Source organism: Aythya ferina (genome assembly GCF_964211825.1).
Source record: "Aythya ferina genome assembly, chromosome: 16".
NCBI lineage: Eukaryota > Metazoa > Chordata > Aves > Anseriformes > Anatidae > Aythya > Aythya ferina.
In genome coordinates, this window is record NC_140315.1 from 5,168,580 (window position 1) to 5,191,555 (window position 22,976).

The 22,976-nt window shown below is 40.9% G+C and overlaps 1 protein-coding gene and 1 long non-coding RNA gene across 2 annotated transcripts in view; both read right to left on the reverse strand.

Annotated features, from left to right (window-relative positions):
* Positions 1-22,976, reverse strand: part of GNAS (GNAS complex locus) — a 150,725-nt gene that overhangs the window by 103,175 nt on the left and 24,574 nt on the right. The window lies entirely within an intron of this gene.
* On the reverse strand, positions 18,137-22,928 carry LOC311445955. The gene is made up of 2 exons (XR_014698685.1): positions 22,570-22,928; positions 18,137-18,422 (listed from the first exon to the last, which is right to left on the reverse strand). It is a non-coding gene; the product is annotated as an uncharacterized lncRNA (long non-coding RNA).

A 22,976-nucleotide genomic window follows, 5' to 3' on the forward strand; every position in this document is an offset into this window, starting at 1 on the left:
TGATAAAAAGGGAGACAGTTTCAAAGTCTCCACATTACCCTTTGACCTGCTGAACAAGGAACCCTTGAGTAATCCCAAACCCATTTAAAGGAGAAACAAACAAATTAAAGCCAAACAATAATCTAAAAAGGAAAATCAAAGCAAACAGATTGGAGTTGGAGCAAGAATTCAACGTGGCTTTTTTTTTTTCATTTGTTCCTTCTGCAGTGACCAGAAAAAAAATCACTTCAAAAAGTATTAATAGGTAAACAAGATTGGAAATTAAGCCATTATCAATCAAACCCAGGGAGGGCAAACCAGGGTCATCAAGCAGAACGACAAGTTTGTCTGTCATATGGGAAAGAGCGAGCCTATCTGAATGCAATAAAACGAGCATTGTCAGGAAGAAATTAATGCACCACTAATGTATTCAATAAAGAACAAACACAAAACATTTAAGTACAGATACTCCAAAACAAACAGAATGAAAACGAGATACTTCCCTCTCTGGCAAAGAAGAAGAATGTTTCCATACAGAAATTCTAAACTTGAGAGGGATTTTTGTTTTGTTTTTAAATAAAAACAAGCCCAGAGTCTACTAATAGAATTAACTGAGACCTTCCTTTAAACCAAAGAAAAAAAAACTTGCCTCCCTCCTCTCACTTCGAAGCTTTTTCTGAGAAATATTAAAAGGGACTTTAAGGAACTCATGGGATTATGGAAATAAAACACTGAGTAATAGCTTTTCACCTACTAGCTTTTCTTATTTTCTAACAGTTTTTTTTTTTTTTTTCATGATATTCCTTCTCACTACTCATGCATTCTGCACCGTACTTTGTAAAGAAAAAAAAAAAAACACAAACAACTCTTATGTAACAAAAGTACAAGCACATCCTAGCTCTCCGCATAACACATATGGAATGCTGATTACAAAAAAAAAAATTTGGAACATCTCGTTTCTGAGATTTAGTTTCAATATTTGTCAAAATTCACGCCAGACCTACCCCTGACTGCAAACTTCTTTTTTTTTTTTTTTTTTTTTTTTATTCTGTTTTCATTCTGTTTTAATTCTTCTGTTAATTATTCTGTTTTAATTCTTGCCATGTTTGGGTCACAAAGCCCACAGAAGTAGCAGGGGCTGATGTTTTCTAAATACCAGGTTCCAGCTAGCTCCTGCAAGGAAGCAACAAGCTCCCGAGTCTTTCCTCTGCCGTGGAGGTTAGCAGAGAGCAGGGAGGCTCCTGGCTTCGCCTCCCCAGCACGCGCAGCAGCGTGAGCATGCTGCGCCAAGCAGTCCTGGCACTGAGCGCTTGTCCCAGTCGCACAGGGTGGGCGCGGGGGGCTGAGCACAAGCCAGGAGGAGCCGGAGCCCAGCCTGCTCCGCTCGCCCACTGCACCGGTGTTGCTGCTTACTGACACTGCATTCTCATTTTATGGAGCATAACAGGAAGGGGAATAAGAGGATTGTTAAAATAGTTTTTGTTAAGTTGTCACACAGGTTTTAATGCGCTGTAAACATTCCTCTCTTTTACTTTTTTTTTTTTTTTTTTTTTAATAAAACGACGCTCAGGTTTTCACACTCAAAATGATTTTATATTTTAGTGGTAGCAAATCGCAGTACTCTCAATACCAGGAGCCATTATTAGAGATGATCTGCAAGGAATAACAGAACTGTGATTTTGCTCCTCCTTCTCTGCACTGCTAAAGGCCTGAAAGTGTTCCCTTTCAAAAAGAGTATTTTCTCCCATCTTTTTTCTTTACATGGAAAACTGTTAAGCCTAGATCCTAAAATTACATACAGGCAGAATTATAGAATAGGGGTCTTTTGTACCCTATTTTTCCTGGAAGAATCTGTCTGTCTGGCAAAGTAACAGCATCATTACTTCTTAAGTGCCTTGATGTTAAATTAGAGAGTGCCCCACATACCCTAGGGCAGTTGCAGAATTTAGACCCTTTCCCAATGCTCTAAGTAAGTCTTTCTGGTGTGTTTTTTTTTCTTTTTTTTTTTTTCTTTTTTTTCCCCTTCGATTTCAGCAACATATACAAAACAATCGTCTCAAAGCCTTTAGGTGTGCAATGGAAGATTCCCCTTGTCTTTGCATCTCATACACCAGCCAGGAGCAAGTACGTCCCTCACTAGGGCTGTGGGAACCAGGCAGGAGTCCGGCTCTGGACCCTGCTCCAGCCCCAGGCTGGCTCAGAACCTGTGGCCCAACACAGGGACTTTGCCTCTGCCATGTTAAAACCAGCAGAGGTGCAGGATTGTGCCCTCTGATGGACCCAGCACAGGGTATGTCTTCAGCATTCCTTCCCTTCTGTTTGAACACAGTGTCTGAATTAACTCTGCTCACAGGCCTGCTCAAGAGCTCATAGAAGCCAACAAAACTGTCCATGGGAAAGAGGTGAGCTCTAGGATTAAGCAGCGGAAGAGGATCCAGGAGACCTGATCTAACATGGGACGCACGATCCAGCACAGCCACTGATCCATGCATGACCTCGGACAAGCCACTTCCCCCTTCTGTGCCTCTTTTTCCAACTATCTTTTATCTGCCTTTGTCACATAGGTTGTAAGCTGCTTGCTTCCAATGTGTCTGCACAGAACCGAGAACCAAGGGACCCTGATCTCACTTCTGGCCTTTAAGTCCTCCTGTTACATATTTCATCATAAAATAATTATTCAGAAAGGAAGCAATTTTAATAGTCTGTCTTCTTTTTATTAACACCTATTTTAACTCAGACATCCTCAGGAACATTAAATGAAGACGTAGTCTCTCTTATAACACAGCTTTTCTGAAATGAAAATGCTACAAAAGCTGCTAGTATTCTTTTGAGTCCTTCTGCCCCAGGCCCTCCAGCAAAGTCGGGGAAAGCCAGAACCAGCATGCTTTCTACATTCAAAGTATCACACAAAGATACTTTTTATTTTGAAAATTTTTTGTTAAAATGCCTGCACAGTTTTCAGTCTTTCTTCATACCCCACAAAGTATCAAACAGGGCAGAAACCCAATGGTGTGCTCTTTCGCAGGTCGCCTCCAGGTTTGCTTTATGCTCTTCGGTGTTACAATAACGAATTTGTTTTTCCATTGCTCTGTACACGCTCTCTTGTCTGACTAAGAGTGACCTATTCGCTTCTGAAGCAATCGGCTTTTTTACAGCTTCGTCTCCACTGTGTAAACAGCAAGCGCGTCGCACAGCTGAGCCCCGTTCTGACTCAAAGGAACACGCAGGGTGCCAGTCCCGAGCCATACAGCCTCTGTGAACCTGGCCTGTGCGACCACAGTGCTGCACATGGACACCCCCAACTTCGCTCAGTGGGATCACTGCGACGTTTTGTAGCACTTAGATAGAACTTCACCCTGCCCTCAAAGCGGCCGAGGAGATGGGATTTGTGCTAGGGACGCTGCACGGGGCAGGGAACATGATGGCTTTACACCACTGTTGGCCCCCACAATTTGCAGTGCTCTGGCAAAGCTGCTCTGCCAAAACATGCCCAGGAACCCTAAGCCCCGGATGGGCACCAGGGGTGCCGGGGTGCACCCTTAACGCCCTGCCGGCCCAACGCGGCCTGGTGTGGGGAGCAAGGCCGAGCCCTCCTGGCACCCGCGGCCCCGGCTGGAGGCAGGGCCCTCCCGCATGGCTGAATTTCACACCCTATATATAAAATACACAGCCATACATTTATCCTCAAACATTCTGTGAATCGGTGTTACTGAGGGATATACTAACTCCATACATATGAGCCTTAAGGAAGATTTGTCCAAGGAACTACTTCCAGAGGAAGTGCTGGGCAGCCACATTATTTGTTTTGTTTAAAATGATTTCAGCCTTGATAATGTCTCTTTATCAAAACTACACATGTGCTGAGCATGCACAGTGCTGAGTGTTGTGAGGCATACAGGAAGGGGTGGATTTAATTTATTTCTTTATTATGAATATGGTGGTGCTGTAAGGAGAATCCAGGCTGACAGCGTGAAATAAAGCCAAACTTTCCGATGATAGTTTGAGGCCTGAAGTTCCTGTGCTGCCTTTTCAAATTCACTCTTAAATTCTGTATTCCTAATCCTCTGCTCTGGACCATCTCATGAATGGACATGTGTATTACTATAGAGCTGAGCAAGTACCTCATAATGTTTTCCATTAATATTCATTTGAAAGAAAAATGGAGTTTAAGCTTCCTGCTTTTGCTTTCCTTGAGTGAAGAACCAAGTGAGGGAGTGCATACATTCACAATTCACAGGCAAAGGTGACAAAGGCACACTGAAACACTGACACACTGCAAATATATCCCCGTCAAAACAGTAACTCTGTTTTATGTTGTGAGCATCATCCTGGCTATAAGGTTTGTTTAAATTTATTTTATGTCATGCCCTCCATGGTGGATTAAAGCATTAGTTTTGCTGGAGAGACTCAGTACTCAGTTGAATGATTACGGCCACAAAGCAGAAACAGAACCACCATGTTCTACCAGCACAGATCAACTCCCAGCTCTTAGCCTAGCAATATTTTTTAATTCTCCACCCTAAAAGCTGGCTTGGAGGAAAAAAAAAATGGTTAGAAAGAATGGGCTTCAGCCTCTATGAAAGAGACTGCAGTGGACAAGCCAAGTGGAGGGAAAGCGTAGGGATGCTGTCTGCATCTAACAAAAACAAGCTACAAGATCAAACTGTGCAGTAAAGACATGCAAGAATGCTATTTTTTCAGAAATCTGTATATGCTAAGTACTGTTTAAGAGTAAAGTGACAAAGACTAGGAAATTCCTTGTCTCAGCCTGGCTTGCCTGGGATGAACAAAGGAATTCTCATTACCAGAAAGTTGAAACTAAGGAATAAATATATTGTGAAATGAAGACTGTGAAATGCTGAAGCGGTGCTTTCACTATCTAAGAAAACGGACTGCAGGATCTCACTGCCCAAGAGTGTCCTACCCAAGGTCTGTTTATATAAGCACCAGTGAGAAACCTGCAGGTATGAGCAGATGACTCAGGTGAGAGGTGGTAGAAGTACACAGATTCACTGGCTGGATCCCAGCATACCAAACTGGTCTGCATGCAGACAGGAAGATGGGGCAAGACATGACAATAATAATCTACCATGACTTGAGACCTCCTGCCCTAGTAACAATTATGTAATTGTTACGGTCTCTTAATACTTGAGTAAGAAATCTTTTTATTGCATCAAATTCTCGTGTCTGGACAGATATGCGCTGTGAATGAATCATTACTGACTAGCTTTGAAGACCCGAGCTGAAGAGCACTTCATCGTGTAAGCCACATATCTGGACACATCAACACTTATGGTCCAATTTTCTGGAGCCAGTTCTTTAGGTACATTACCCTAGGGTATGCTGCCTGTGAGAAACTCCAGTTTTCCAGTGGCATCCTTAAAGGTTTATGAAAGAAAGCAATATAGTCTTAGCAAAGGAGCCTCTTAATCATAAACACCTAAGTCTTAGAATAACAAAAACAACAAACAAACTACTCCCCCCTCCAAAAAAAACACCACCAACAAAAAGCAAACAAAAACATATAAGCAAGGAAAAAATACAATTTAATAAACCAAACAGGCTTGAATTCACCTCTTGGCCTGACGTTACCTTTCCTTGGAGCCATCAGTCTGCCTCTGCTCTCTCTAGAACGTTTTGCTTCTCTGGGAGAGAGCACTGCTTCCCTAAATAATTTGAACTCCTTTTCTGCCCTTTTGCTTTTTTTTTTTTTTTTTTTTCCCCCAAACTGCTAATCAACTTCTCTGCAAAATGGTCACCATCATACAAAATTCTGCTGCTCATTTATTTTCAACGATTCCCAGCTTTCTCATTTATCCTCTTGGAGGTGCTCCTCTCCTTGGCAAGGATGTAGGGCATCTTAAACATAGGCCTATATTTTAATTCAGCACAGTGGTTACAGCACAGGACGAAGGATTCAGTGAAGGTTAAGGTGTTCTTAAAGTGTGTGTTCTCTAAACCACAGTTTGACTCACATATGCCCCCAAACAATCATACATTAGCAATTATAATGATCTTTAATTAAAAAAAAAGAAATATGTTGCTGTTCTTACAGATAAGGATCTATAGAAATACTTGTATAGGTGCCATGAAAGTCTATTTTTCAAACTACATTTTGGTGGGGGAATATTTAACTACCTTACCTACATTGCTTGAATGCTACTCTAAAATGAACCTCTTTGAAGTTTTCTTATTAAAAAAGCTTTAAAAATTAAGCAGTTTGAATTATTTTTCTATGAACCATATAATCTTCTTAAGTAGTAAAAAGTTAACTTTAGCTCAAGTCATTCCACTTGGAAAAAGATGATAAAAAAGCAGTAGATTCATGTGTCTTGCCCTACATTTTCTCTAAATGTAACATCTAACCCCTGATTGTTACAATTTTTCATGGTAAAGCCTTCTGAGTGTTTATAGCCAGCAGACTGGCTTTTATACTGGAAAGTCTGTTACATAAATGTCATTTTCATTTATATCCTCAGTTATAACAAAGTCATTAATGCAGCTGATTCCTAAGAAACCTTATATTTTAGCAACTAGTCCTAGCTCTGGTACTGGATAATGTAAACACATCTAACACACAGCACAAGAAACTCATACCTCGGAGATGCTACGTTTTTTAAACCAGAGTTAGAGGCTAAACTCACACACCATTCCTGATGGAAGTATCAATTGTCAAAGAGCTAGGTTTTGTTTCCAGAGAGCCACAATCACCTAACTACATTTCGTAGTTGCACGCAAGTGATTTTGTAGAGTGTAGTTATCAAATATTTGGTACAGACAGACAGAAGAAATGACGTTGGGTTGTGGCTTGGATCCTAAGGTCATATAAGACTGGAATTTGGGTTTGGATTCCACAGCACTGAAATTGCTCTTCAGAGATTCCATCTCTGTCGATACCAGAACCAGAAAAAACTCCTTTCTGTTTTTTAATCCTACTCAAACCCAAATATTGGAAGCATGTTAACATCTATGAACGAACATATCTGGCTCCTTGCCATGTGCTGTATTAATATGCCATATTTAGCCTCATTCTCTAGTACTCAGGCATTTAACCTGTTACCTCCAGCCCTTTCATCCACATCCAGTATGCCACTAACCAACATGGCTTTGCCCCTTTTCTTTCTTTCTTCCATTCTGTTAGCTGTTTTACACACATTTAACACGGCTATCCCATGGCACTGGGAAAAGTGACTTTTAACTTGTGCTCCCTCTACTGTCTGATTTGCTTCCAGCATTTGCTTTGCATGAACATAGCAATATCGTAGAAAAAAAAATTCAATTTCTTCTAACAGAAAGGTCTATTATTTACCACAGCTTTAGAAGTTACTATGTTAACTTGCTAAAACACATGCATAGCAAATTAAGTGCCTAAATGTATAGACCTTCAACTAGCATATCAGCTATCCAGAATTCCATATATTACAGACATTTTGTCTTGATCTCCTGTGAACCTCCAGGCTGAAATGAAGGAGTCACATGAAGCAACCATGGTAGCTAATATAAAGTACTTCAGACCTGTCAGGTAGCCCTAACTTCCATCAAAATCAATGCAAGTTGCAATTACATCCCCCCTTTAAAAGGTCAGGCCACTTAAAAACGTGATTATTAGACTAGAAAGTCCTCAGTAAGAGATCAGGAGGCTGAGTTCTAAGTCCTGATCTAGGGATTTGTGCTATGCTTAGCCAGACCCGCGGCTTTTCCTTGACACGGTTCTCACTCCTCATCTGTCACGGAAAAAGCATCTTCATGTTTTACATTGGCAGTAAGCAGCTGTAAAGTGAGGAGGGGAAGAGGAACAGCAAGACTTGGTGCCCCTTCTGTGGCGATTCCTTTCCATGAACAACATGGGCATTTTCCACGGCTTCTTGCAAAGCAGATCAAAACAATGAAGACAGCTTTAAATTGCAATTAGAAGCTCCTATCACGCACTCTGAAGCTCGGAACAAAGAATAAACCATGGAGTTAGCACTGTCTACAGATCAAATAGTGAAGCACTGCAGCTGCTCGCTGCTGGAGTACTGCTTGGGGCTCTCACGAGGCTCTTGGCGATGATGATGAGCAAGTCGTATCCTCTCAGTACAGTGAGGAACATCAACTGGACGAGCTACCATACATTTGTGGGTTTTTCACCTTCGATGTGGCCACAGAGCCACTGTGGATGTGGACAGCTAAGTACAAATACCAATGGTGAGGTGGAAGGCTATCTATGCAAAATGTGTGCATTATATGCAAGATATCCTGAAAGTATCTGATCCATTGTGCACACACTACATCAAGACTGGCTTTGTATTTCCATGTGATGCCACAACAAGATAACATTTGTTTAGAAGTGACAGTTTTGCTTGATTACTTTCAGAAATAATTAATGTTTAGCATACTGTAGACGAACTAAGAGGTTCACATTGTTTTTTGCCTGAAACACACATTGAAATAAATTCTAATAAAAAATAAGCCTTTAAGTCTTCGTTCATACTGGCAAGTAAACTGGCTGAGTATAAAAGCCAAGGGTATGATTGACTACCTTACCAATGTTACAACTGTTCCACTAAATAGGTATTTCAGAATTTACTTCCTTGCAGAAGAATCCTTAAATAAGCTTTCTTACAAGGCTTAGAAAATCCCATACTTTAGGACACATTTCCTGTTTTCTTGCTGTATTTAACTATAATTTCAGAATGAAATTTATTTTTCTTTAAATAAAGATCGAAAAATCAAACTTTAAGAGTATGGAGAAGATCACAGAAATCTATCTTGCCGATTTCAATGCGCTGAAATTGTTTAATGAATGCCCACAAATCTTTATAAAAATCAAAACAGTGAACACATTAACAGATTAGCATTATGAGTATTTTTAGCCCTCAGACATAAAAGGCACGTCTGCATATTCCCCAGAATGGAAAACTTCTGTAAGTAAAACTCAAATAATAATTAAATCCCATTTCATTGATTAGTTGTGTCTGTTACTTTCTTCTGCCTGCTTTTAGATTCTGAAAAGGATCTCACTAACACTCATTTTCTTCTACTTCCTTTAGCACTGTGTGTGGTGGGGCAAATTCACAATGCAAATTCATGTAAAAGTATGCAAACTGATTTTTTATAGTATATAATCACCAACTTTCTGTGTTGATCAGCAGCTTTTACACCACCTCTAGTTAGACTCAGAGGTGCATATCAAATCTGGCATTGTGAAGACTTTGAATCTGAAATGAGTGTTTTTAAGGAAACTTATGGGCTACCTTACTTAGGTCTCCAGAGTTTCTAGATGAGCAAACTAACCTTCCCACCACAGCTCAGAACTCCTTCTACTTTCAGCATCACTTGTCTGTTGACTCCACATACCAGTTACACACCTTCTTAATCCTTCGTGTAAGCTTTGCAACAGCTTTATAAATTCCTTATTGTTTCTTACTAAGAACAGCGATCTTCCCCTTCCCCCCAGCTGCTCAGCTGCAGTTTTCATTTACAGATAGAAAACAGAGCCTGTTTCTACAGTGAGGAAAAAAAGAGTACACACCCTTGCAAGCCCTCCTCGGTGAAAGTCCCCCAGTACTTATTTTAAGAGGTGAGGCTCTTGTATTACAAAACTGGTTAGAGCTGGACAAGTCAATGGCACTCTGCAGGAGAACATTTATGAAACACACTGAAAAATCATATTTTAATCAAAAGTCAGACATCGATTCTACTTCAATTTGATATATTTGAAACAATTCTGGAAGCTAAATTCAGCTTCTTAAAGCCTTTTTTGTGCACATTTTTTCTGTAATGAGGGACAGGACTTCTTCATAAACAAATATTGGGAAGGAACCAAAATAAGTTGATACTCAGCTGCTGAAAAAAAAATCAAAAGTACTTAAAGACCAGATTTCAAACAGTATCTTGGTATCTAAAGATTCAGGTAGACCTCTGAAAGGGCTTCCAGGTGGATCTGTGTGGTGGATCTATTTATTTTTCATACCTACCACAGTATCTGCAAAAGAATCCCATTAGGAACTCCTCTGTATTTTTACGCAACTAAACACCTCTAAATCTGAATTATACAACTCAGAATCTACATTTTATCTTTAAAAGATTGTTCAGGAACACAAAGCTACGGGAGCAGCAGCTGGTGCAGGAACACGTCTGTGTTCCCACGTTCTGGACTGCAGTGGCAATCAGCTGGACAGGGCTGCCTGAGTCCCTGGCATGCTTTTTGGAGTCGGACTTCAGGCTTCCGAGCTCTTTGCATAGATTCGAAGAGGGGAGGTTTATAACTGCTCCTCTTTCTGTTTGCATATTTTAAACAAGCACCCACAAACAGATACTTGGAAAGATACTTAATTGGGAAGCTTACATGCTATACATATTAATGTACAGCAATGCTAATGCTGTATATTTAATACATCTAAACAGAAAAGCACCTGCCAGCAGGCACATTAATTTTCTTGTTATTTTCTTGGTATTTCAAAGTACTATTTCTTAATATTTACTGGTTGCAATTGGTATTCTGTTGTTTATTCAGCTTTTTACTTCCCTTTTTTTTTTTTTGTATTTAGAACTAACATGTTAACTAGAATCCCTCTGCACAATAACCTATGCCTTCCTTTCCTTAAATGATCACTACAAATCTTCTAACTAATATAGTCTGTAATACAACTCGTTATGCAAGTATATTTTTGCATTTGCCAGGGTGTGATTCTAAGAAATTTATGTGTGTGTGTGTATATGATATTACATGAGCTTGAAATAAGGATTTACCCACAACTGCAAGCACAGAGTCAAGCTAGAGAGGATTCAGTGTTCCTTCAATCATCCTGGCACCAACATTCATACCCAGGCATGGGTATGACATCTGTACGTAATTCTACAGAAAACTGCTTTATTCACCAGTAATCTTCTGTTGTAACTATCATCTCTTTCAGAAAGCTGTGAAAACGTTCTTTCTGTGGCCCTTATCATTTTCAGATTAAAGAATTCCCCATTAGTTACAGGACCCGTGAGCACTCACTGTAAATCAACAAGCTGTATGTATAAAATTAGCCCTTACAATATCCAGCCCAAATCCCACAAACTGCTCTGAACTTTTTCTTCCTTTTTTGCCAGTTGTCTATCTTTTGCAAAGCTGCCATCATCTGCTCTCTTGCAAATTCATGGTTTTCAGGGGGTTCTTGTTTCTGCTGCCTTCTCAGATTACAATTTCTTTTGTGTTAATTAAGCTGAAAAATTGAAAGAATGTCGCTGACTCTACAAAGAACACAAAACAGGCTTGCTTGAAAAGCTAAAAATAGATTGCTCTGTTCAGAAGACAGACTACTCAGTCTTCAAACTATTTGTACAATGTGAATTAATTGCAGATGGCCAATTCATTTATTTAGACCTCTGTGACAGAAATGAAAGTGCTACTGCGACTCACTATGTGCACAGAGCTCCTTTCAGGTAGTTGGGTCTAATCAGAAAAAGAGGTGGCACGTTTTTTATTTTCTGGAAGTCAATTTGTCAAAAAGTTTTTTGATTTGATTCTCTCTCCCCAACATCCCGGTCTCTCTCCCAACGGCTAGGGTTTAAGACATGACACTGATGTGCACTAACTAGAAGTTACGATGGCCAGTCCACATTTACTTCTAGCATTCACAGTATATGCTGTAAATCAGTTACATCCTTGTGAATAAAAAAATATTTCATAATGATGTAAATGTTGCAACAAAGAGCACCTAGACTATTTGAATTATTTGAAATCAATGCTCTTTTTTACCCTCAGTGTTTGTTTTAAAAAGCATTTTAATTTCCTTTTTCTTTTTTTTTTTTTCTTTCTTCCTTAAAAGCAAAGGAAGAGATTTTTTTTAAAAATGTTATTGATTTAACAGGAGATAATTCAGGAAAATCTAAATGGAAGCTGATATTCCATCCTGGCTTTTATTGTTAGATAAATGGGAGGTTTCCAAAAATACCATCTATTAACTGGGGTGTATAAACTGTAGCCGTGAAATAAAAATACCATTGAACGAGATAAATTGTTTGGGAAACAGAATGATCTGTACTAGGACTTTACAGCAGATCCTGAACAGCGTGAGGCCTCTTTTGTGCTAGAAAACTAGAAAGTTGTCATTTGGGAGTCTAAATAATGCCAAGAAAAAGAAACTAAATATCAGAGTCCCTTTCCTCCAACTCCAGTGTCTATCCTTTGCAATTTTACTACTTAGCAGTCTCTAAATCCTTGTTTGCAGACTTACTGGCTTGAAAAATGTGCAAAAGTTGATCCACACAGGGTCTGAGCTAGCAGGGTTGTAAGAAAACCTCCCAAGAAGCTTCAGGTGGTATGATATCTAGCATGCTGATAGTATCACAGATACTACATTTTTCTGTTACTATTTTAAATAACATAATGTTGCTGTCTGCATTTCAAAGTAGTGATGTTACATCTTAAGTCTTTAAATAAAGGCTGGTATATATAAAGGCATCCAGCCTTACAAGCCAAAAATACAGCTTGATGCAGAAATGAATTAAATTTTCTGCCTAGACAAGTGATAGTAATCTACTGAAATTTAAGTACCAGTCTCCTCCACTGTTTAAGCTCCTTCTGAAATACTTCTCATGAAGTTGCTCATACTTATCAGTTATCACAGACTTAAAAGGGGGCAGACATCATCCCTACCCTATATTTTAAGCTATATTCCTTTGCTGTAACTTCATTGAAACTCTCATCGAGGTCAAGGGAAGTAACTTGTCTTCAAGCAATACAAAACCAGCTATGCAGTTAGGCTACAGTTGTAAACGCATCTTCCTTCTACTTTTATGGACTACAGAAAGTAGAGAGAGAGCTACCATCTTCCTAACAAGAAACAAATCCTTTCCTAAGGAAAGAAACTTCACAGGATGCCTCTTAAAGATGAACTCTGTCCTGCACGTTTCGTGCATTTCCTGGAAATGTAGGCGATACCTGAGGTGGAGCAGAGGACAATAAAGCTGCAAGACAGCAAAGGTCAGATGCCTTCAGCTCCATCCACAAACCAGGCTGAGCCACCCGTCTGGTCAATCCAGGCACAGATTCCAGGTTTGGGGAGGGGGCACCCTTAAATGCTGCTGTATGCTCACACAGTGCAGTTACACTTGCCCCCAGTCCTTGGAGGACTTACAGCACAGCTCGCTCACCCTGACGGGGTCCACAACACCCTCAAACCACTGTTTTTGCTTTCAGCCCCAGCTGGAAACGAAGTCATGGCCTTCAGCGAGGCCAGGCCACAAGGAGTGCGCCCCCAGGCACAGCGGCAGCGCCCGCGGCTCACCGAGGTTTACTTCTGCAAATGAACTGACTTAGACAGAAACTAATCTTGGTTGAAAAGTGAAACGCTTGGCCACATGCGTAGAAGAGGAATTTGTTGTTGTTTTTCAAGGCATGCAGTAAGGAAAGTGGTATTGGGGAAGCACCATCAGACCGCAGCGGCATCCGCCAAGCAGCCCTCTCCTCCTGGTGACTTGGTTCCTACTGTAAAATAAACCGGCATCACCAACATCCCGTTGAAATGACCAGAAAACATTAAACTACCCATTCACAGTGACTGACCCCATTGCTTTCACTGAGAGAAGCAAAGGGCAGCAGATTGAAAAATAAATACAAATAAACAAGTGCCTGCTGCTGGAGAACAGCACTACCCCAGCAGTGAGAGCTCAAGTGAAGACAGCGTGGTCCTCGCATCCTTGAGGGCAAAGCGTGTTATCAACGCTGCCATGGGGAGTGACCAGTCTGTGCCTTTGCACTTCTCCAATTCTTTTTAATTTTCCACTCTGGATTTATTTATTTATAAACTGTGGTGGGCCAGACTCTGTAGGGATCGTGTCTTTACGCAGGCACATGCTACCTTCTCTCAAATGAGAAACATCTTTGTTTACTTAAGCTATTTTTGTTAGACCTTTTTTTTTTTTTTTGCTGGTCCTGAAGAGTTTTGCCTTGCTTAAGTAAACATCAATATCTTTGGCAGAAGCGCCACCCTGGGGTGCCCACAGAGTACCCTGGTAGACCTCATAAAGGTGACATATGTATATATGTGTTTAGTGCTTGCTGAGGCGAATCATGTCAGCCGAGGTCTTTCTAGTAAATAAAACATTTTCAAAGCATTAACTATTAAAGATTTCTAAAACACTAATACTAGCACTTAAGAAATTCATACGAAGTATTTCTCTTTCTGTGGGGACTGTGCCTGGACCTGTGCTGCCTGCTCCAAACAAGGCTCCCATGACACGGGGAAATGCAGCACCATCTCCTACTGGCACCGAGCGAGGACAGGAGCTGACACCAGGTATAAGCTGGGACAAGCTGAGTCCCAGAGCACCACGTCAGATGCTGGTCCTCTCAGAGCTTTCCACACCTGGTGTGGTCTGCAAAACCTCCAGCAGAATAGATGTAGCACATCGCAATTCTCCGACTGCAAAAGCTCCTTCACATTTGTAATGAGAGGAATGGTTAAATGTCTGTAATTTATTAATTTCTATACAGGATTTCACAAGAAGGTAGGTGAACTGACAGCTCAAAAGGAGGAACATCACCTCACTTTTCAGCAGTAGATTCTTCACCGTAAACCCACGAAGTTATTTTTTGTTTAGCCCTTAATGAAGGATGATAAAATATCAGTGTCTGTGTTGCAATTCTGATGCATCACGAGAGGGAAGGGGGGAAAAAAAAACAACAGAGCACACAAGACAGAGATGATTTAAATAGTGTTTCAGCATTTTTATCCAAATTTTTAAGATGCTGGACTAGCAGGAATTCTAGTACTTCTCTCTAGCATTTTGACTATGTGTTCTTAAATACTTTTTAAACCCGGAGGAGTGCTACAATTTAGCACCTCTCCAGTTGACAGTGCAAAGAAAAGGAGAAGCGTCAGAACACTCGTTCTCTGAATGGATTTGTTCCTTCCCCAGTGCCCCATGTTGGCCTACTGCAGCACCTCTGAGACTACAGAAGGATGCTGAAGTCACAGTTTACGCTGGTTCTTGCATATCTACAGCCCCTACCCAACAGAAAGTTGGCCCTCTGGATATAATTAGAGTTCAAGGAATAGCCTGTCTTTTAAACCGCAAGGACAGAGATCAGGTTCCACTATTATAAAAAGGAGAAAAACCTTATTTGTATAGACTGCAAGATTTCTGAAGTATAGAAAATGAAGATATGCCATGGTTACTCAGGACGACTTAGGATCTGCAGCATGTATGCTTTCATAGGTTGCTGTCTTGTTTTTATTTCCCCATCAGGTTGCATGAAAGGAACATTTTCTTCCATTTTGTTAAAAAAGAAAACAAACCATCAGATAAATATCAACATGGTTAAACTAAAATAAATCCATCATCCTGTAAATTTTTAAATAACTCAATAAACTGTTATGTTTTGAAATGGTATAAGACAAATTTTTCCTCCTCTATAATTCAAAAACAGCCTTAACCAATTACTTCAAACTTTTCCCCAAACGAGACACATCTCCTTTGGCTCAACATTTCACATGAGAATTTTCAAGCCAAAAGGAGTTTCTTCCACAGATGAAATTGGAAATGAGAGATTAAAATCACCCTAATGATAGGTACTTGGTTATGCCTTTTAACTATGGACCCATGCCCGTATCTCTATAATTGTGACAATATTTTTCCAAGCAGAGTATCGTGTTGTATGTAACATTGAAACTTCCTGGTCTCTACTCCTTCTCCTCTGCTGCATGGTTACCATCTTATTTTTATAAGCATTCCATTCTGGGGCTGGCCCTTTAGCTCTGGCAGAGCCAAGCAGCTTCTGCTTTAAAGCGGCTATTTTGCAACTAGCTGCTGCTTGCTGCATCTCCCTTTTCCAGCCAGCAAGTACCTGTAATGTTTTCCTCTCCAGCTACTGAGAAACCAGCACTTTCTCACAGGTGCTGGCCCCTAAAACAGTGCACCCAGCGGGAATAACGAATGGTGACCTGGACCACGCAGGGATCTGTCAGGGTGGGCTTTGGTGCTGTTTCCTTTTTGGAAGGGCTGCGAAATGGCTGGTTTTACATGAGCTCATAACAAAAATAATTCTAGATTCACATCCTGCTCACGCTGGCACTATGCTGCTGGACCAGTCAGGCTTGCATCAAAGGCAAGTTTTCATCGCCGCTCCAAATCAACGGCTAAACATCAGGGGAGCCACCAACAGCACCACCAGGCACTCCTGGCCACTTCTGGCTCAAAAGCAGCGGTCAGCAGGGCAACGACAGCAAACTACATGGATTAAATATTTTAAGCAAAGTACCTATGGTATGATTATTTTACTTGGGCTGTTCTGTAGTGAGAATCCAACCCTTTACAAATAATAATGCTCTATTTTCCCCCCTTAAAAACAACACATACACAAAAAAAAAAAAAAAAAAAAAGAAGAAAAAGCGACTGAATTTAGAGCAGCCAAAACTCTGTGTATTGCCTGGAGAAGAGGTCTGCCCATCCGGGCTGCCAGGGAGGGAGGCTTTTTTCTTACAATTAATTGCCTACAGGACAAAGCAACTACCTTGACCTAGAGGAAGATGTGGTTGTTTCCTTCCCATCATTTTTCTCAGTCTTTAAACTGCTGTAGACAAGTGTCACACGCTCTGAAGTGCACACAGGCGGACACTAAGAGACAAATTCAAGCACGGTCACAGCCCCGGGAGCACCCCAGCCTCCTGATGCACTGAAGAGCCCTCAGTACATTTTCAGCTGGTCTCCACTCCAGATCAGACATCTGCACCACAGCAGTACATCATGGATTCGTAGCAGAAGCTACTCGCTGCTCTGGCAGGCAGTAATTAGATTACACGAATTACAGAAACGACGGGCTGGTTGTCTACTCACTGTACGGGCAGCCTGGAACGGCCTGGATAAGAGCAAAGCATTCAGATTAGCACAGGGATGAGCTCAGTGTAAATCCAAATAATACCAAAATAATATGTATTAATGCATGATGCCTCTGAACCAGCACGCTTGCTATTGCAATGCTTATCCTCTGCTGGCTATTTCACCAAACTGACAACATGAAATGTACCGTGTACGAGGCCGTCTGCTCATTTGCTTTTCTCAGCATCACACCTTCCACACTGTTCACACTTTTTATTAGAAAACTCAACAATATGTGGGAAAACCCCACGACCATGCCTGCATGAGCACTGCAGGCGTGCTGTACAACGGCGACCACAACTACAGTGCTCCAGACACTGGCCTACAAGCAAGTGCAACAAGCATTCAGCTTTGCTTATAAAACTCCCATATTTAACACAGCCACAGCACGTAGCTTTCAAAATCAGAGCTGGGTTTTCCCACTTAGGGGCAGCCGACCTGCTGCCAGGGGTCCATCAGCCACCAGTGCTGCATCACGAGGCACCCGCAGCTGTGTTGCCTCCACATCATATCCACTTTCCAGCTTGACTGAACCCATAACGTGGCTAGCAAATCTTTCAAATCCTATTTAAAAGTTGCATTTCTCCAACACAACTGTCATGGCAAAGCAGGGCTTTGTGTATCGGGATCACGGGCGATGCACAAACCCCTGGAGCAGTCGTGTGCAAGAGGAGCGCTAACGGGCGTCTCCCTCGGGCTGCACGAAAGCGTTTGAGTAACACAAACGCAGCTCCCAGGGGCTCTGCCTCAGCCTCTGACAACAGCTGTGGGTGGAACTGGAGAATATTCCATACTTTTCCACATATAGGAAGCTTGGAAATGCATACCAGGGAAGGAGGGCGAGGAAGGCAGGGCTGCCAGTGGCAGCTGGAGGATTTTCACTGCCCAGGGCTGCGCATCAGGGCACGGCCTCCTCTGCACATTTGGTGATGCACAGTGCATTTAGGGATTCTCAGTCGAGCAGCCTATCTGCTCACAGAGTCACAGCGGCACGAGCAGAAGCGCGTATTTATAAACGGCGTGCAAAAAAAAGCAGGACGAGTAGGACTGGGGCTCTCCAGCTGCAGTTCTGGTTACGCCAGACAGCTGCTCTGTCAAAAATGCTGGGAGAAATGCTTCATTTCTTCACAGGGGATGCCTTTTCATACTCAGCAGGAGTCTGCTTTGGCAGCTAGATGCTGCCCAAGGGAGAGATCGTGGAGGTGATGTTTAAGATACGGGTGGTATGCACCAGATACCTGGCTATGTATTTCTGACTCAGAGGGATTTGCAGAGAGGAGAAAAAAAAATATCCGGGTAAGCACTATTAACCGCCATATAATCATGACTGCATTTTTTTTTTCCACAGCTGTTCAAACAAGCATCTTGCATGACTCCTGAGCTTGCAGCCCAGCACGTGAGGCTGCAGCTGCACAAGACCCGAGCTCTGCCCCAGCTGCTGCAGCCATCACCCACCGACCCAGCACCAGCACCGGTCTGTCTTCATCCTTGTCCTCATCCTCGGCAGGGACAGGGGACGAGGGAGGAGCTCCACAATTAAAGTTAGCATTTCAGCAAGGGCCATCCTCAAGCCACAACAGAACCGGCACAATCTGATGGGAGAGATTGGAATAATAGGTTGGTACTGACCCTCGGTTCGGGCAGCAGCATGGAAACAAACTCTAGGTAGCTCTTACATCTGAAAGCCTTGCGTCACTTTAGCAAATGTTAATTGCATCAGTGGTTTTACTGTAGTAAGTTTCTTTTTCCTTTCCAGTTTTCTAAAGCCTTAGGAATATTTCAGTGGGAATCCTTCCCAAATATGCAAACAGCAAGTCAATGCTCAGAGTTTTTTGCCAAGCTGCCCTTTCCCGACATTTCTCACACACACACAAAAAAAAAAAGCATGATTAAAAATAGTATTTAAAATAATAAATAAAAAACAGAAAGGGACTAGAGTTTAGCAGGTCTAGTATTGCAAACAGCTAATCAAAAATCATTGCTAACACAGCCATACGTTTACTTGTCCAGCGTGGCCTCCTGATGATAATGTGCTCCCTTTTAATCAGAAGTAATTTAAATGCCTGCTCCTGCTGTTGCTCACGGGAAAGCAAAGTGCAGCACTGAGGCAGCAGGATCAGACCTCCAGCGAGCTTCTGAGGCAGCTCCAGCTCCTGGGAGTCTTCTGGCTTGAGACAGCACTTGGAGGCTTTTATTATTTGAATTGTGTCAAGAATATCTTGGGTTTGTGTTTTTTTCACCAAATACCCCCAGCGTTTTCCTTGTTTTAATTAATTAGCTTTCCCTGGGGGGAAAAAAAATACTAAGGATAAGTAACAAATGTCATAATTGGCATCTCACTAATTGCATTCCTTCTTTTATTTAGAAATACTATGCTACAGCTTCTCAGAACATGAGTTTTCCATGTGTCGTTTTTTAGCACTTAAAAAAATGTTAAAAATTTATTTCCATCATGATTTAAGAAATTTAATTTTTAAAGTTCAAAACCAAATGATCAGGTATCACTTTCTCCAGTCACTTAAGATTCCTAAATTTCTATTTGTGGTTGCTGCTATCAAATTCCCTACTTTTCCTTTAAATATAGATGTTGCAATTGCAATGTTTAGCACTACGGTTACAGTTCACATTCAGGACAAAGCTGACTCCTTAGCACTCAGCCAGTATAAATGTACAGAATGATCTTCAGATGTATCTTAACCAGTCTCAGGCATTTCTATGCCTTTTAGCACAGAGTTTACAGTAACACTGACAAAATAAAGTATACTAATCTGATAATCATGTAATATTATTTACATGAAAACTCTAACTATAAATTCATTAAGAAAATCCTACAACAAAATTATGAAAAAACATTAAAAATATCCATCTTGTTCTTAACATTCAAAAACTTAAATATTTAGCTTATATTAAGGCTGCATAAAAATTTGTTACTCTAATATGAGGAAGAAGCAAATCCAGTAATTTTAATTAATAAATTTTATGTATCCCATCTTGAATTTGATATATTAAATATAATTTTAAAAGAGAGACAAAAGAGAGGGATGTTTCCAAGGAAAAATGTAAGCATCAAAAAGGTTGACTCAACTCTTCTCCCTCCCTTTTATATCATGCAATAGGAAAAGATTACCAGGAAAAACAGTAATTATCTTAGAGATGTTTTACTTTGCAATTACTCTACTAATTTTTTCTAACAAAATATAGTTCTTCAGTTAACTTTCTAGAGAACAGTACTGGTTGGTTACCATGCATCCAAAAATTCTACTTCTGTAAAAATCATCCTGAACAAAGAAAGCAAGACCACAGCTGTGACTGTCCAGATATAGAATATCTTCAGGTCATCAAAACTAATATTTCACACGTTCTCAAAACTGTCTTACCGTATTATCTATATGAAACAAATATAGTTTCTGACATTTTAATAACTTAAGTTACCCCTTTCAAATAACATGGCAAATTATCACTGTACTCTAGATTCTGATAATTAAACATTTCTAAAAATTATTTTAGAGGGTAGTAAAAATACCCATAAATATTTCAGTCCCTATTGTGTATGTTTGCAATGAGATCTTCACCATCACACCTTTGGCAGGAGGGGGGGGATTCATTTTATTACTTAGAGGTAACATAGTCAAAGGATTGATTTCTTTAAAGCTCAGGCAAATTAAAAAAATGAAAAAATAGCATTGTGGAATTTTGTCATCTAAAAAAACCACCATAATCCTAAGAGAATCTTAATTAGCTGTTATCAATTACCAACATGAAGAAACACATCACCTGCATTCCCAAAATTGGGAAAACAACAAAATATTAAAGCGGTTATGAAGAAGAGCAGAATAACTCAGAAGATAATGCTAACAATTTAATATCTAACAAGTTAACAGACCTTTATGTGGAAATACAGGAATTTAATATACTATAGGTATTTATAGTACTTTTTCTACACATTTGCATTTACAGTATAATCACGAGACTTTTTTTTTTTTTTTAAAACTTTCACTCTTGCACCACTAAGGCAATTTGGAATTAGACTTATGTATTCAACAGTCCACTAACATCATCAAAAAAAAAACAGGTGACTAACCAATACTTCACTATTTCTGACAAACAAAATCTTTTTACCTAGACAGTAAAATAATAGACTTTTTAAATAACTTTATCTTGTGTGTACCCATCTCAAACTCCTTCACAAGATTTATAATCTCAGTTTAATTCCTTTGCAGACTCCCAAGGGACTAATTTCAGTTACATTTGTGCTGTTTTCTCCCAGTTTGGATTTAATACATTACGGAGGGCAACAAATATTAAGTATGTAAAAAGGTAACAATTTAAAAATGACAATTCCTGGAAAAAACATTCTTTATGTGTTAAATTCCCTGAAGAATAGAAATGGCCAAGATGTGTTTCAGACATCTGACTATTAGTCAACTATTGTTAAAGTGATCCAATTATTAAATAGGCAAGAATTATTTATTTTACTTATATAAACTATCCTTCTTTGACGGGTCTGGAATAAATTAACACATCCACATGTTTCTTTGCTTACTATGCCAAGAAGAATGACTAATATTTTTCTATAATAATATTTTGATAAGAAAATGAATGTTCAGTTTAGATTTGTAATATGAGTTTCTGCATAGTTTTTATGAGCTGAATCAAATATGAAATGATCAAATTAGAAGGATTTGAACAACCTAATTTAAAAACAAAACAGCTTTGCTCAAATACAAAAAGTATTTTCTTTGCTACTTTATCAAATGAAAGCATATTTGGGCTGTCAAAAATACACTGGCTAAAGGATTTAGACAGGCTTCATCTGAAGTACATTTAAACATCAAAACTAATTTAAAATGATCTAGAGAAACAAGCTGTGGAATGTCCAATCCTAAAAAAAAAAAAAAAAAAAAGTAATTAAATGCTCAGGGCTTAGCTTACTAAATACAATTACGGACATCCACCTCCTTTCTCCCCTTGCCAGACAAAATGCCCTCACCCGGCCACCTCCAGCCATGGCAGGAGGACTCGTAACAGCTTGGAGGCTGACCCCAGACCTGGAAGAGGGGGAAGGCATCCATTCACCTGCATTATAATGCCAGGATTTCCAGACATGTTGGTAAGACACCAACACAGAATCTGGAGCAGGCTCACTCCTCACGCCTGCTCCTCCTGCCCACAGACAAGAGCCTGGGGCGAGGGGCAGCCTGCGGACCCCACTGGACATCGGGGGAGATGTTATAGGATGCTGCCCTGCAACACCTGGTGTTCCTAACCTGTGTGACAAAGCACCAGGTGGAGAGCTTCAGATCCTCAGTTCCACAAAATAAAACTAAAACCAACAGTCTGATTGAAACTGTAGTTGCCTCTACACTACAGGAGCTTTCTGTTTTTCCCTACCCAGTGGCTGGGGCAGCTTCAGGAAACAGGTCTGCCTGTCTGTCACAATAATTGTTTCTGCCTCAGTTATCTAGTCCAGTCAAAACAAGCCAAGTTCATAGCCAGAGCTGCAAGAGATTTCGAACAAGATTTCTGAGAGCCCCTCTGCGAGCCGAGCATCCCCCTGACACCCAGCACGCCTCACCCCACTGCTCCCCGGCTGGGACCACCTCAACATCACCCACCCCAATATGCAACGGGACCGCTCAGAAGAAAAAATCCACTCAAGGTCTCCCTGTCCTTTCCTATCACACAGCTGACTGCTCCCTCCCTTCGCCATCGCGCGGTCCCCTGGAGACAAGCCTGCACCTTCCGGGCCGCAGGAAGCAGCGTGGCCCCACTGGGGCTGGGGCCCCGGCTGGCTGCTGCCCTTGAGCCGCTTCTCTGCGGATCCGTGTGAGATTTATAATCCAGCTGGCTGCCTGGCTGCTCTGCCAGAGCTGGGGGGCCGGAGCGGGACAGCAGCACTCGGGTCTGCAAGCCTGGAAGTGACGGAGGGTCTTGCAAAGAAGAGCAGGACCGCTGTCACAAAAAACAAACAAAACCACCACCCCCCAAAAAAAATCCCACACCAAAAATAGCTCAAGAGAAAGAGAAAAGTGAAAAACCAACCCTGAAAGGCTTTCTAGCTGGTCTGTCCCCAGACTATGCAGGAGGCTCAGCAAAAGAGGAATTTGTCCCCCACCCCCTCTGGCACAAAGTTGCAGCACGCGCAA